The sequence below is a fragment of the Dermacentor albipictus genome, chromosome 4 (genome assembly GCF_038994185.2).
Source record: "Dermacentor albipictus isolate Rhodes 1998 colony chromosome 4, USDA_Dalb.pri_finalv2, whole genome shotgun sequence".
NCBI lineage: Eukaryota > Metazoa > Arthropoda > Arachnida > Ixodida > Ixodidae > Dermacentor > Dermacentor albipictus.
In genome coordinates, this window is record NC_091824.1 from 76,447,981 (window position 1) to 76,458,474 (window position 10,494).

Below are 10,494 nucleotides of genomic sequence, written 5' to 3' on the forward strand. Positions count from 1 at the left end.
CGCAGAAGCCACGTGACAGGAATTCTCTCGGATCTCGATCGCGCGCTTGCCAACTCGATGGTGAGCACGGCCGCGTTCGGAAACTGCCAGATGTTCCGACCGCTTGATTTTTGGCGACGCAGCCGAATGTAAACGCGTTGTCAGGGCGCTCTATATATAGAGCGCTCGAAAGCGACCCGTCGAGCGTAGCCGACGGTGTCAGTCCTGTCACTTCCACGAGCATTGTTCGTCTTTGTGCGAAAAAAAAAAAGAAAGAAAGAAACATGACAGCATTTGATAAAGCTTCACTTTTATTTTCCGCTAATGGCAACTACAAAAGAAAACCGAGATAATCGAGGCCAAACATTATATCCCTGAATTTCGCGGCTAACCACAGTGTCGATACATGCGTCGACTTGACGTCACGGATTTAAAATTGTTCTCGCGCAGTTGCGCCATCCTATAGTGAGAAAATTTTCGAGAAGTTGCCAGGTCGAGTCTTAGATTGCTCTGTGAAGACGAGCTGGCATAAAGGATTTTAATGGCAAACAATTAACAATCTTCGAACAGGATCGAACACTCACGGGGACCTATATACACATACCTTCAAGACGGCGTCACCGTACACACGGGTTTTAAGCGGCTATTTATCTAAATATCAACCAAATATATCTGCAGATCCCAAAAATAGTGCAGTAAAAAAATGTGGACCGAACCCGAAAGTAGTGAAGTGTAAAAATGCTGACCGTTCCCTTCGGTACGTACCACTGGGTATGCGCCCCAGGGGCCGTTGTGCGGGTGTGTGCCACTTGGAATGTGGCGCTCTTCAAATGAACCTTCGTTGACGCCAACTTGGGTAACTGGGTATGCGCCACCGGGTATGCGCGCACTTCGCGGCGGCGTCGGCAGATGGCGCAGCGTGTCCAGGGAGAAGCGCGAGGAGCCCGGCTAGAGCACACGTCTCGTACATGACGCGTTCCGGCTATTCGCACACGTAGATAACGTAGACGAACTCTACCAGTTTCTTTTTTTTTTCTTTTCCGCGTCTTCCGTCTTACCAAGTCGCCGCTTATGCAATAAGAATCACATTTCTGGTGTCCCCGAAATGTTTATTACGGGTTGTAGTGATGTTGCAGCATGCGTGGTCTGTTTATTACGAATCTATAGAGTAACGTAGTATTCCTGTTTAGTAAACCCCATAAAAGCCATCACCAGCTTTTCAATTCGATAATTCCATAACGGCGCATCAACTCCACGCAGCAGTACGAAAAGTGCATACTAGCCGCGCTGCCGCCAATCATGGAACGGTATCCAGAAGAATTAAGGCGCTCGCCCATTATCTGCGGTTAATCCTTCTGTTCGCATAATCGATCCAGTTTCATGGAAGGATCACGGACGGATTAGAGGGGCGGTCTGGTTCTTGCTCGTGATTCGCTGGCGGCCAGGACATGTGTTTCGTTCCAATAAACAGTGCAGTGTAGACAGGGAACATCTATCTCCATGGGTATATACATGCGTAGTTTTATTTCAATCTTTAAGGCACGCACAGTTCGCTGTGCACGCACACTCAACCTATAATAGCAAGCATGTTCCGGAGCTTTTCGTGTGCGAATGCGCGAGAAAGTGATCTGAAATCCGTAACGTCGCGCTGAAGCACGGGCACTGAACTTTCGGCGCGAAACGAAAGTTAAAGCTCGAATTTCGCGTTCTCCACTAATCATGGATCATAGAAAAATATATTTCTGGAATAGTACTTCGCCAGACTAAATTAGTTTAGTGCGCCCATTTAGTGTGTCCTAAATGAACAATATAGGGACCATGTGTACTGCATATGCTTTCTCAGGCGGCTGCAGTGCTGCGCAGTATCCCCCCCCCCCCCCAAAAAAAAGAAAGCAGGTATATCCCAGCCGCTGTCAAATTAGGTCTGCACGTGGTGGCGTTCGAGCAGCAAGTTTGGAGAGGCTCGCGGCGCATGCGAGACGACCGCTTCAGTTGAAGTACCGCCGTGGTGCTTCCCGGCCATTCACCCCGCCATGTGCACGGCATCGCGCTTTTTCGTGCACATTACTTTCTTTCTTTCTTTCTGTCAAGCGGCTCGCGGCGGTCGAAGGCAATGGCTTGTGTCATGCAGCGGTCAGCCAATCAGTAATCAGAGCCGTTCGCGTGTTTTAGTGCAGGGAGGGAGGCTCACCCAAATTGTACGCTATCAATCCTTCCGTGAAGCTTGCAATCCAGTCGGCGTCGTGCCGAAGGCGATATAACAGGCGAGCAATGGAGGACTCCATCTTCTGGTCGGCGGACGCGACGTGTATATACAACACCACCTATATAGATGGTGTTGGTGTATATAGCTTTCGTTGTACTGCGCGGCACAGGATAGGAATTTTTTTTTTTATGCGAAGCATATTACGAGGGCTCAACCCAGCTCCTCAGGCGCGGCGGTGTCGCCTTGAAACCACGTGACACCGTGACGTCACGACAGAGGAGAAGTGGCTTTGGCTCAACTCTTGCAAGATGGGCTGGGTGGGAATCGAACCAGGGTCTCCGGAGTGTGAGACAGAGACGCTACCACTGAGCCACGAGTACGATGCTTCAAAGCAGTACAAAAGCGCCTCTAGTGAATGCGGTGTTGCCTTAGAAACGCGCTGTTTCTAAGGCGTGCGTCTCTTGCTCAGGCGCACATTTCGTTGCCGCGCCGAACGCTGCTTTGCTCGACGCTCACCGCGTCCAATGCGGGACGCGTAGTCGCTGCCCTGTAGCCCATTGTCTTACACCCCTTGGCGGGTCGACGGGAACGCTGTCGCGTTCCACTCTTGAAGGCGAAGCAGTAATGCATGAGTTGTTTCTTCGTCTAGCCGAACCAAATATAGCCAAGCAACAGCAGTTCACCAGGCTAAACAGTGGTTCAACAACTAAAATAAAGGCTAGTATGCTTCGCATCCTGGGCTTAACCTTACCTAAGCCACAGCCATTTTTTTTAATGCCGGCAGCCGACGGTTCAAGGCGTCGTGACGCTGGCCAAGCGTCGACCTGTGGCTATGCCCTACTCTGTACTACTCCAGTTCGGCCCGTTTGTGGTGGGTCGTGAGGCCGTCGCGAGGCTCGTGGGACGTGTCTTGCGTGAGGGTCGTGAGGTCCCGGGCCTGCTGGACGGCCCATAGTTGAGTGTCCTTGTCTACAGACTGCGCGGGGCTTGGCGAGACGAATATGCGCGATTTTATTACGGTTCACGGAAACGCTTAAGCCAAGGAGGTTGTGGAACACCTACATAGGCTCAGATCTTGGCATCCGAGATGGGGTGGACAGAGCGCGCCTCCCCATCTCGGAGGCCATGCATGCTCAGACTGTCGGTGCCTATAGAGTGGTGCCAATATTCGAAACTTTCGAATAACAAGTCGAATATTCCACTATTCGATTCGGCCTTCGAATCGAATATTCACTATTCGCAAATATGGATATTTTTTCTAATAGCTTTCGAATATTTCAGAATCGCCGACCACGGCCGGACCCAATGCACCGTATAATTGGAGCGAAATTAAGTGCGATAAATATTTCGTCACTCGCGGTCTTATTGTTTCCGCGTTCTACTCCGGCGTCTGCAGGCACAAAACATGAGACGTTACGTACGTAGTGGAGCTGGCTGCGTCGCTCAAGGAGCCAGACTTTACCGGCTAAAGCGCGATCATTCGCACTCTTCGAAGAGTCGCAGGTAGGTGAACCACATATTTTCGTCTTTATTGGCGGCGAGGAGTTTCGGAGTCGCCATCTATCGGAAACGCCTCGCTGGCGTAGTATGAGGGATCACGTGGCGCGCTCCTCATAGGTTTTGCTGTCAGCGCTCACTGAAAACACCACGCGCGAGCTCTCCCAGACATTTCTGTAAGTACTTTCGAAACGAGAGAAATTTCTTACTGTCTAAATAGTAATCTTGGACAAACTGAAAGCACACAATCGTTTACAGACGCTATCTCTTTACCGAATACGTACAGTGAACGCCACTGCGCGTGGTCGCCGTGATGGAGTCTCACAAACCGGCTTCTTGCGTGAAAGGTAGGTAAACGCTGAGAGCAAACTATGTGAAATATGTTATTATAGCCTTAGTATAACTAAATGGAGCGTAATAGAACGAAGCCTCAATGCAGCGATCGCGCAGATTCGCATGCAGCGACCGACTGCGCGTCTGCATGCTTGTCCGCGCACTGTTTCGCTTTCTCCGCGCGCGCGTTTTCGCACCGTGTCATGAGCTTTAGGCCACAGAATATCAGCATTTGACAGTATACAAGCAACCATTGTTGCGTGGGCGCTATCAGAGCTGTTCAAAAATAATTTCATTGTAGAGACTTCGACGCCTACGGGGACTGTGATGTGCCGTCGCGATGATTCAATCTTTTTTTTTCTTCTAAATTCTTTGACTTTTGAATACTATTTCTCGAGTTGCGTCGCACTGTATGTTTATCGGTGTTCTCAGCGTGCAATTTCCCGCTGCTCCTTTTTGTAATCCAGTGCATTAATTCATAACACAAACATGACCATATGCCATGCTTCTTTTAAATGTGCTTCTTACCGCTGCCTTTCCACTCCACTGAACTTGCCAGTATCTATAGTATCGACAAGTTCATAGACCAAACCGTCATGACATTAGTCGGGCAGCGGACTGGGGCGAGCGTCGCAGTGCGCGTTTTCAGAACATCGCAGATCGGGCGCCGTAGCAGAAATCTTCCTCGCGTCTGTGCTTGCTGCATGCCCGAGTTGTAGCCGATGATTGTTTGCCGGTTTTAAGTTTCGCGAGGCAAGCTTCACGCAGCTTCTTGTCCTGCGGCTACGTGTGAATAAGGCTGACACCGGCCTCAGTTACGTGCGTCCGGCCCTGCGGCACCAAGCAGTAGCCTACCATGTTGCGCGCCTTCAAAGGCAGCCACTACCTATTGTAGTGCTTTCAAGCGTTGTAAAGGAGACACTCGAAGCGGGAAAATTTCGCGACTAAATGAGGACCGCAGCGTACGAGGGAATTTAAACTCGTTTTCAGCTCGCTTCGGCGCGCCCGAAGCAGCCGACGCGGCCGCTATGTCCACGTGATCCCTCCTAGGACGTCACGCCGACGGTGGCGCCAGCTTTTCCAGTGGTGGAGCTCGAGGCCAATAGTGCTCCATTTGTGCTTTAAACAAGCAAGGCCTCACAACCTGCAATTTAATGACTGAAGCTTTCTAGCGTTACTAGGATGGGAACATTGCTTTATAATAATGGTTAAAACAGCTGTTCATTATTGGAAAAAGTATTCGTGACATTCGGTTTGGTTCGATTCGCTTCTGACGCTATTCGATTCATATTCAATTCGGTTACAGTGGCTATAACCACTGTAATTAGGTCTCAGAAATTATTGTTCGCGCCCCTTATGACAGTGTTACTACCAAGCGACCCTCGGCTCTGCACCGGCTGTGGCAAACGACAATGGCATGGGAAATGGGAGACAGTGGTGGTCGCCTCGCTTTTTTTGTCCTAACCCCCCCTCTCTCTCAAAACGTAACAACGCCGACGACGACGCGAAACCCAGGAACGGACGCCAAAGAGCTGCGCTCTAAAAGTTACGGACGGGGAGGTCCAAGAAAAGAAACCTGAACACTTCTGCAGCCTGGTATTCGCATTTCCAGCCTGCGGCATAATATAACGTGCGCAAGAAACCGTAGTATTGTACGGTTCTACTATGGCCACCGGACTGCTCGGAAATTCAACGTTTCTTCAGGTCTGTAAACATATGCGATAGACTTTACTATATTTGTTCTTTTCGGTGTCCGCCTTGACCGAGGGACTGTTGCGATGTTCGCAAAACCGACGTGAAGTGTCTTGGTGGCCACGGCGTTCGGCCGTGGAGCGCGATGTTTCGAGATCGAATCGCAGCCGGCTATATAGCCGGCGAGTTAGTGTGTCATGACTTTCTTAGGCTTGTAGCGCAGCTCAGAAAGGTGGAAGGGGTAATAAAAGGGAACGGCGAAGCCCTCACTCTGTTCTTCGTTCCTTTTCATTACCCGTTTCACCTCCCTTTTTCAAGCCTAATATATATATATACATATATATATATAGTGATTTTTTAATGGAAAGAGAAGAGTCACTGGTTCCTGCCTCCCATGTGGGGGCGCGGCTCAGTGACTACGAGGAAAGTGTAGTGCAACGGCGCTAATGTACAGTTCGTTTGCTTTGCTTAACCTGCATACTTATACCGGGTGGTATTTTTTTTTCAGTTTTACGAAATTTTTAAAAATCGCCTGTGGCAGGTAGCATAATCTTTGTCCTTGAGCTGGATTGTTTGAAGAGGCGGATATTACTAGCGTGAGAAAACGAAACACATATTCGAGTAATTTTTAAAAAATGCAATAATTAACTTGTTAAATCAATTGTAGCCGCGGTGACCTTGCAAGACGCATCCACTTGAAATTAATTTCCAGGATGACGCCAGTTGCGAGATATTGATTTCCCTAATGTACGTGTGGGACGAAATGCGTGGGCGTTCCGGTTACCTTTGTGCTGCATAAAAGAGCATATTGTTGAAAAAGGAGTAAATGGAACAGTGCATCTTTACGGCGAGTTTGATTTCGCATATCTTCAAACTGGTGTCATCCTGGGAATTCATTCCTATTGGATACGCCTTTCAAACTCACCGGCTGCAATTAGTAAATTGCAATATGTACCGTATCGTAATTACTCAAATGGCTAATTAGTGAACTTTCGTTAATTAGCCCAATATGCGTAACGATTTATTGTGCAAGTAATGTCCACATCTCCGAATATTATAATCCAGCTCAAGAACTAGAATTATGTTATCTGCAAAAGACGATTTTTGATAATTCCTTAAAACTTAAAAACGATCACCCTGTATACAGAGCAGGTCTTGCGTGACAATAAGGCTTTGAAATGCGGGTATTACTCCACCTTATGTATATATAGGTTCTGTCAGCAATGCGCATTGCTCAACTAAAGGACGGAGCATACTTAATAGAAAATATTATACAATGTCTAAGTAAGACACACTGTAAATCGGGTACAGTAGCATGCGCAATATATATAGACGTCGTCATGCAAATAGCCAACCACAAAAGAAGCGTACATAATGAAAGAAAACAAGGGCGATATAATACACAAATGACGTGCAGAAATATACGATAGCTATAAATAGGAACTTATCGGCGCGATCTCGTTGTGAATAGAGATAAATGTGCACGTTTTAAATAACACCAGGTGGTCAAAATTAAACCGGATATCCCTCCACTGCGCAGGGTCCTTGACATATCCCACGTACTTGGGACTTTACACGTGCAGCTAATACAACTGCTTTCATTTTCTTTTTTACTTCTTGAAGAATCCCTTGCGGGGTATTGCATAGGGGGTGGGAATATAAGCAATTGAATTAAAGCTCGTCCACGATATTACTTACAAAGCACTTGTTACTTGTTATCTCGTCCATGTAGGCAGATGAAGTGGGGATTGCGACGATGTGGTAGCGAAGGGCGTTCCGGAGATTGTACTTCGTCATGCTTTGCTGTCGCTGTGTCCAGACATTGCGGGTGGTGGTGAACTAATTAACGATTGCACCCATTCCCTCTCTATCCTTAACCACTCATATATTAGTTTCGACGACCTTGGTATAATCAAGATTTTAAAAAAACGCAGTGAGAAATTAAACGCAGTCACTGTAGCCGTGATTAAGACGACAATCGCCTCAGGAAGACGCGTTGAAGTGAAATTTAGCGCGAGTCATTTTGACCTTGCGTAGATAACGACGGTGAACACGGAATAGCGAGTGCGTGGTCGATGGCGGGATAATTGATTACCAAATTTTCAGTGAAGAGCGGTAAAGTGAACTGATATTGCGGAGAGTCTTCTGAAAGTCTCTAGCATTTTTTCGTGCGTGTAAGCTTCTTCGAAAAAAAAAAAAAGACGCAGTCAGTATCGGTGATGTGCAACGGGCACGTATAGCTGTATGCACACGAGATCCGCCGCCTTCGAAGCTTCCTCTTTTTCCGTGCTTTCATCTCGCGCTCCCAATTCGGTGTTTAGAAAAGCGGGCTCGCTAAAGGCTACACGCGCACAGCTTTTATGGCACATTCGAGCGACCGTTTCAGAGCGCTCCGGTAGCGTCACAAACGTCGTGCAAGACGGCAACTAAGCTTTAGTACGTGCGTAAACGGGACCACATGGTGATAACGTAGCCATATGATAAGTGCAGTATAGTCGTTCACTTTATAGCAGCGCAGCTTTAAAACTGTGCCAAACTATTTTTGTACCACACCAAAAGCACTCTGAAACTGTGCTGATCAGTTCATGCTGACGGGCCTCCTTCATCAACAGGGTGCGTTCCTAGCGTGTCGACTACCCTGCACGGTGCGCGTATACTTTGTCTTCTTAGTTCCGTGCAGCGGAGCCAACGCTGCGAGGGCAACAAAGTGCGGCACCTACAGGACGGCAGTGCAGTGAAGATGGATACATTTATAGATGCGTTTACCTTCCTGATTGGTCGAGGCGCCCGAAGATTCCACCGTGCTGCACGGTACTACTCACACAGAGTGTAGAACGCTTGGGCTTTGATTCGCGCGATGTCACCATGATGCACGGCGTGCGCGGGTCGATACATCGGATACGCGATCTTTTTTTTTCTAGCTCTGGGCGTGCATGCGTCGTAAAGTCATGTGTGTTGCTCACAACCTTCAAACATAAATTCAAGAGACTGCGGAGTAGTCTATTGTTTCTGATGCGCAGTGCACATATAAAGGTTACGCTGGCGGTCAACAGTGGTTGTCGTCCACGAGGCGTATATGCATGTTACAGGGAATTGGCTACGAATGCAACGGGTCCGACGCCAGCGCGACAACGAACGTGCAACTCTGGCGAGGTAAGCGGCACTATTCTGCTGTTCGTTTCAAAGCAAAGTTAGTCGTACGCGTTTGATATGAAATGGTACGCCCCAGCCGTGTATACTGGCGACATTCTAGTCACACCTGTAATAACTTCAGTTCGAGTGACGGGTTGCGAAGATGCTTTATTTTTATTTTTATTTTATTTTTTCACAGACAGTTGTTCGTGCTTTGCGATCGTGGGCTTCGATCGCACTTGGATGTTTTCCGGGGCTGCACTGCAGGACGAGCGCTGCCGCAATGTTAGAAGAAAAAAAAAAAAGGAATATAATCGGGTGCAATGACTGTACCTATTTATTCATATACCGCGTACATAAAATGCTGTTGGGCATTAGGAAAATCTCATTCGGATACGACGTGGCATGCCTGCCGTTTTCGATAACCTTATTAAGCCGTGCTGGCATCGACCCGTACGCAGAGAGAGACCTAATAATATCTGGTCGCGAGAACGCAGGGCCTCCCATTCTCGTGCGATCGCCGGACGCATCCGCTGTGCGTGCGGGTTCGGTTGGCTCGTGTCGGTCGACAGGCGGTATATATTTTTTTTTCAACATGCTCCCACACATCTTTTATTGGATTCAGGCCGACCTCTCATGTGGCGGTCACTCGAATTGGCGCACTGCATGTTCTTCAAGCAACGTGTGATCGCAGCGCACACTTCATGGACTGGGCTGCAGTCGTGCTGGAAAAAAGGTAGCAACCGTCGTTGAACGCTCAGCACAAACGGGATCAGTTGGTTCGCGATGGCTCCGCGGTATACCTCGACGCCGTGTAAGGACCCTTCCACACCCACAAGGGGAACCAAGGCCGTCTTTAGTAATCGCCTCCCCCCCCCCCCCACACACACACACGTTCGCGGAGAAAATTGTCCACCGAAGAGAACACTTTGCGCGCATTCAAGCGGAAACCTGCGTGGAAGGGCAGGAAATGGGATTTGAGGAAGATGTCCCGGAAATTGTGCGATTCCTCTTGCTCCCGACTTGCATACACGGCAAGAGCTGCCGTTGAGTCCGCAATGAAATCACGAATGAAAGTAAGCCGGGAGCACCTCGCCTTGCCACCGTGGAAAGTGCACATCGGTAGCGTCACAAAAAGGAGGAGGACTGTGACGACAACCCGCCGTGGTTGCTCAGTGGCTATGGCGTTGGGCTGCTGAGCACGAGGTCGCGCGGGTTCGAATCCCGGCCGCAGCGGCCGCATTTCGATGGCGGCGAAATACAAAAACACCCGTGTACTTAGATTTAGGTGCACGTTAAGGAACCCCAGGTGATCGAAATTTCCGGAGTCCTCCACTACGGCGTGCCTCATAATCGGAAAGCGGTTTTGGCACGTAAAACCCCATAATTTTTTGAGGACTGTGACTAGAGGAACAGCATAAAAGCAGTGTTGCAGAATGTATACTGCTTCAATGACGAGAGAGAGAGAGAGAGAGAGTACAAATGGCAACGTTTTCAAGGTAGTTTTATGTGAGTTTTTCGTGAAGAGTATTTGTGATGCAAAATTGTTGGCTGCCCATAGTGCCAGATTTAGAAATGTTTGCGCCTGGAACTAAACTGGCCTCGGGGCCCCCAGTAGTGATGATGACGACGATGACGATCACAGTGATCAGAAA

At 48.6% G+C, this 10,494-nt stretch overlaps 1 long non-coding RNA gene across 1 annotated transcript in view; it reads left to right on the plus strand.

Moving 5' to 3' along the window:
- The first annotated feature begins 8,576 nt into the window (after positions 1-8,576).
- The window catches only part of LOC135895882 (uncharacterized), a 90,640-nt gene continuing 88,722 nt past the window's right edge, over positions 8,577-10,494 (plus strand). Inside the window, exon 1 of the long non-coding RNA XR_010562511.2 lies at positions 8,577-8,860. This is a non-coding gene — a long non-coding RNA (uncharacterized lncRNA). The remainder of the gene's footprint in view (positions 8,861-10,494) is intronic.